Source organism: Lepisma saccharinum, chromosome 2 (genome assembly GCF_977018435.1).
Source record: "Lepisma saccharinum chromosome 2, izLepSacc3.1, whole genome shotgun sequence".
Taxonomy (NCBI): Eukaryota; Metazoa; Arthropoda; class Insecta; order Zygentoma; family Lepismatidae; genus Lepisma; species Lepisma saccharinum.
Genome location: NC_139230.1, coordinates 39,553,065 through 39,559,064, shown reverse-complemented (window position 1 = coordinate 39,559,064; position 6,000 = coordinate 39,553,065). Strand labels below are relative to the sequence as shown.

The 6,000-nt window shown below is 39.8% G+C and overlaps 1 protein-coding gene across 1 annotated transcript in view; it reads left to right on the top strand.

Annotated features, from left to right (window-relative positions):
- Positions 1–778: 778 nt before the first annotated feature.
- LOC145984006 (glycerophosphocholine cholinephosphodiesterase ENPP6-like) overlaps positions 779–6,000 on the top strand; it is a 72,291-nt gene continuing 67,069 nt past the window's right edge. Inside the window, exon 1 of the mRNA XM_083117301.1 lies at positions 779–916. The gene's annotated coding sequence lies outside the window, so the exon portion shown is untranslated. The remainder of the gene's footprint in view (positions 917–6,000) is intronic.

Genomic DNA, 6,000 nt, shown 5'->3' with positions numbered 1-6,000 from the left:
GGAGCGTGCACATTTCAGAGACAATTTATATAATTTTTGCTGTTGGTTTATTATGAGGTGATGTCATTGCCTTGTAATCAAAGGGTCCCGGGTTCGATACCCGGTGGAGGCACAAGTGGTTCGGATCCCACTTAAAACTGTAGGTCCAAACCCAATTAGCCTTACTGTGCATAAAGTGGACTTAAAACAGCAACTCAAACTCAATTATGAGGTGAATGAATTGATTCTGTAATGTATTTAAATAATATATGTTGTGTATATATGTATTAAAGAAACTTTTAATACTACACAATTTAGTGTTGGCACGTTGCAGTATGTTGCATATGTGTGAACCATATAACGTGCATGAATATTATACACGTTAATGTAAAGAAAATGAAACTCGGATTGCATTTATCATGCATTTGCTGTCTTTCAAATATAGTTCGTGTGCTTGTTTTCCATTATTAATGTGAAATTGAACGTGTTGAACAAATAATTCAAATCGTTTGTTCGAACACAAATGCTCTAGCACCGACTTCTACTCCCTCTTTTGCGTAATTTACAAGGATAATAACGTCTTTGACACCACTACTACTACTAATAATAATAATAATAATAATGTTATAATAATAATAACAATTATTATTATTATTATTATTATTATTGGTACATTTATCTTGGTACTTGCCCCCCTAGACAAAAATTCGTGGTTGCGCCTCTGCACTCGATGCTATTGAGACTTGCATTAGCCGCGTGTGGAGCGCCTTTCCTTCGGTTATATTTGGGTGAGAATGAGAAGAGATTGGAGGCACGTGGATTGTGCTTGAGGCGTCTGGGCCGAGATGCTGGAGTCAAGTGCAATCGGCAGTCGACTAGCGACCTGCGAGCACGCCGAGTTCATCTCTCCTCTTCGGATCAAGATTTCAAGGTCAAGGTGAGTGTTCTGTCTGAGTCACGTATGTTATTCATATGAAAAGCAACGTGTTCAAATAGAAATATGTTTCTGCAACGAATTCTGAGTGTTGCTATGTGGTTACGTTCTCCGCAAACCCGGGAAATAATTCTCAAAATAAGTACTCGCTACTTTCTAGTACATTTACCTCAGCAATCGCCATGTAGTACATCAAGCGACAAAAGGATTTGTAGGCATTCTTTCGTCGTAAGCACTGGATGGTATTTAACTTGCATTTATTCAGATGTGATGTCCATATATTTATTTCGTGAAGTTGTATATTCATTCTTACACTTTCAGGTAGATCCGACCTCCGTGGGGGAGTGGTTATCACAGAGTGCTACGACGCCGGGGGTACCGGGTTCGAATCCCGGCATGGGTGTTCTTTGTGAGTGTCGCCTCATCAATTTCATCATATTATCACTAATGGTAGAAAAGCGATGCCAAATAACAAAAATCGAATCAAATCAAACGTTCAAGTGGTAGAACAAGTTTGCAAAGTGCGAGATTAGGTTAATGAATAAAATTCACAAATATATGTATGTGAACCAGATTCTCTGGGGAAAAAATCGGGATACTTCAGTCATACTCTGCTTTAGAATATAACATTCAATGTTTCCAGTGCAGCAGCTGCAAAACCACGCATAGCATACAAATATCAATAGGACTACAATCTTTAATATTAGAAAGGGAAAATAAAAGTTAGGCTAAAATCAAATAAGGGGATGAAGAGTTTAGAAATATTTTCAACAATTTCAAATGTACGTTGTGAGAGTAAAATATAATAAATATAATATATATATATATATATATATATATTATATAATATATATAATAAAATATAAATATATAGGTAGGTATAAACATATATATATTGCACTACTGGATTCTTGCACAATGTTAAATACAACGGAAGTACTCTACAGTCTTAATCTTGAACGAAAAGCACTTTAAACGTATGACTCAGCAATAAAATGAAATTATTCAGAAAATATTATGTGTTTCGTTTCTGGGTTAAAAACCGGGATAATTAAGCATTCCGAGGAGCACACCGAAACCTCTAGGTGAAAACTGGGACTGTTCCTGCAAAATCAAAACTTCTGGTCACACCTTACACAATACAGCCATTCGTTTACTGTTGTCTTGGATGTGGACTGCTGCAGACCTGTTACTGCATCATGAGTTAGACTGTTGTTTTCGTTAACATTTGCAGATTTCCAGTGACGTGGCGTGACTTTTTCAAAAATGTTACCGGGTATCAGTACGACAATTATGCCTGCTAGGCGTTATCACCCCCCCCTTTCCCCCCGATAAAGAAAACATGTCTTCGAGCTAGATATTTGTTCATTTCGTTCTTGTTTTGCAATCAGCACAGTGATTTAGCCACAAACACTCCTAGAAAGAACTGCCACTCATGAGACAGTTACCATGAAAATCCAATGAATAGTGGTAGACCCTTGTCAATTCTTCATCTGTCTCCGTTTCTTTGCAATGAGGTGCGAAGGGGAAGAAGAAGATACACACTTTTCTCGGGTCAGTTTGGCGTTTGTGTGGTGAGCACTGAGCAGACGACAGAACTCCGCTCTTTCGTGGAAGGGAAACCCAGCTGTTCGTACTACTGTTGCCAACTTAGTATTTTGGAGCAAGGTTTGTCCAAATCACGAATCACACCAAGGAACTATATTTTCGTCTGTTACCTAACTGGTCTCAGTTGTAGTTCAATCCAGCCTTGGCTCTGCAGTCTACCTCTAGTTGCTTCACAGAAATGGTACTCCTATTTTAGGCGGGATTTAGCTCTTTTCTGCCAATCCGATGTGACAACACTGGTTGATCCGGTAGGTCTGAACAGCAACAGGGAGCCTTAACAGGCATATGAATAACCCCATAAAGTCCTTCCCCGCTCTTTCCTTGCATTGGCGCCCTCTTCTCCCTTGTTGCCTCTTCAGGGTAGCGGAACGGCCTCCCTCTTCGCTTCTGTCGGCTGCAGAAAAAATGTCCTAGGCAATATCTACTCGACGGCAACGGTGTTCATTAACGTATTTAACAATGTTGTCATTTTATTGAAACAACTTTTTAATTCTTTATATTTTGCTGTTACCTGCGGTAACACCGGATACATACACGCCACGCCTCTGCAGATTTCATAGATATGGACTAGCTACAGAAAATTTGAGTGGAACTTTCCAGTTTGGGGAAACTGCATTAAAGTAACGTCCCAACATGCTTGCAGAGTTAAGTTAAATAGGTTAGTTTTAGGGAACTTAGCATTAAAATATCGTTTCTAAATGCTTTCACGAAACATTAGACGTGGCGATATGCTGACTCAGACGTTGGGATGTCATCTAAAACTGTAAAATTAATTCGTGCCTTTGCAGTTTCTCATAGATACTGACCTGAGAAAATTGTTGTGCTTATGTGGACACCTAGAACATTTTTAATATGGAGGTGTAAAAAAAAAACACATAGCGCACATATATAAAGAAAACCGAACATCCTAATGTGGATTTAATGAGTTTCAGAACGAAATGATAAAACAGGACATTAGGGTCAAAACTTGAGTCGGCGGGAGTTCAAGCTCCCTCGGTTTCTGTTCTGGGCAGCTCAATTTAGCTGTGTGTGTGTGTGTGTTTTGTGTGTGTGTGTGTTTTGTGTGTGTGTGTGAGTGTGCAGTTCTATTTATCTCAGACTAACGAGGCTCTGACGTCTGGACTCGCATCCAGTGTAGTTCTCTGTGCGACTTGTGTTGTGTGCTGTCCATTTGTGTGCGCGTTTTCACCAACTTCATCTCATTACCATCATCCCTATCTTCGCGATTAGCCAAAAATGGCAGTAAAGCGAAGTAAAATAAAGCAAATCAATCTCTCCCTCTCTCTCTCTCTCTCACACACACACACACACACACACACACAGGTTCAGTAGCGTTTCGTCCGAGTTGCAGTTCGTCCGAAAGCTAAATTCGTAGAAAAATGCTACAGTTCGTCCGCGACGGTTTAATGAGGCGTTTCGTCCGGGCTTGGATCCAGAAATTTTAGTCATGGCAGATGGAAACACTTTCTTAATAGCTGACGACTGTGAAGGTGAGAGGTTATTAATATTTGCAAGTTCCAGAGGGAAAGAAATATTAAAACAACAAAAAATATTTTCTTGGATGGAACATTTAAGTGTGTTAGCAAACAGGTTGCTCAGTTGTATACAGCACGTAGATTTAGGAAACACTAGAGAAAAGACAAATGTTACGCCTGCAGTTTTTACGTTGCTTCCTGACAAATAATAGGTTACCTACATTCGCCTATTTGAAGCTATCCTTAAAGTACACAGTGTTTCAAAAAGAATACACGTATTACAAACCAGTATGCTGTTGAAACTACTGATCGGATTACAGTCCAGCGGCTCTGAACGGAAGGTAACATAGCGTAGTTTCGCTCAGTTGCCGCTAGATCGCTGCCGAGTGCGGTAATTCCATGGAGCTGTTAAGCATTTTAAACATTCTAAAAATAACTTAAACTATCCATGGATTATCCGTGCTGGCCCATGAGTCACTTATGACCCTCTGTCGTGCATTCCGAGTGCGAGGCTATACGGCAGGCACACCTCTATTTTCATAGAGATGGACTTCATCGCACTGTAAACCTAAGCAATCAACAATAGGTTTTAAAGCTTCAACGCTACTCGGTCAGGTAACCGTAAGCTGCCTGTTCCTGGAATTCGGACGAAACGCAACTCAGACGAAACGCTACGCCACGCCCTCTCTCACACACACAGTTACATATATCCACTGCTACTGCCTGTCTCTATCAAGTTAGAAAAGTATAGTTAGAATTCTAACTACACTTCCATGAGAAATCAGGATTAATTTTAACTTTCGTAACTGATGAAGAAAGCAGGGGAGAGTGGAAGCTGTCCCCTGTGTATTGCAGCAGCCCTTCCCCTTCCCAACCCCATGACAGCAAGGTTGGGTGAGCCCCAGAGCCATACATGCAGGAACATAACGAAAACATTCACAGAGCACCCACTGGCCTCCGGTTTGCCAGTAACAGACATCCTTCTCATAGAACGAAACCTGCAGGAATGTTACGGCCTCTTGGGCTACAACTTGGCAGTAAAATATTTGAAATATAGCTCGTGATTTAGAAGAAGCGGAAATGCAAAATGTCATGAATTTTGTGACCACGACAACTCTCACAAATTCAGAGTGATTTGTCTAAAATTCTTGCAGCAGCTAGAAACTTTGAAAAGCAGAAACCATATTGCATTTGAGCAAAATCGAGCGACTTGTTTCAAGATGGTGAACGAGAAACCTATTTTCCTTATTACGTGCAGCATGCCGTACTATACATGTTTTTCTTTTTAACTCTATCTAGCTAGAATATATTTTCGGACTGCAAGAAACCAAGCCGTCATTTCAGGTTATTTTGGGCTCACAATTTTACATTTAAAAAAATAGTGAAGTGTATAATTTAAGAGGGGGAAAAGAGCTGCACACACACACATTCTAACTGCCATAACTGCTTTAAATTCAAAGTTTTCGAGTTTAACTTATTATTTTACAGTCAAATCTTTTCAAATTGTATATATTTTGAAGTAGCATCAATATTAATTTGCTAGGGCACCAACGCTTTCCAGTACAACTTCGAGGTGACCCTTAAACGTTTGATTTACCACTTATTAGTGTAAAATTAACTTGAAATTAAAACAAATTATTACTTCGAATACTTCTTTAATTAAGTAACAAAATCATAGAAATATAGATGAGAGGAACCTCCCCGATGGCGTAGTGGTAACGTCGTCGCCTTGTAATCAAGGGGTCCCGGGTTCGAACCCGGTGGAGGCACACAGTGCTTCGGATCCCACTTTAAACTGTAGGTCTAGTCCTGATTAGCCTTTCTGTGCATAAAGTGGACTTAAAACAACAATTCAATTCAATTCAAGAGAGGAAATTATTTCCCTGACTGGGAACTAAATTTAAGATGTAGAGGTTGATACAACAAAATGGAGATCGGGGAAAATTCCGTGGTTCCCCCCACCTGAATTCGAACACTGATTACACCATGGTCTTGACGCTTTTA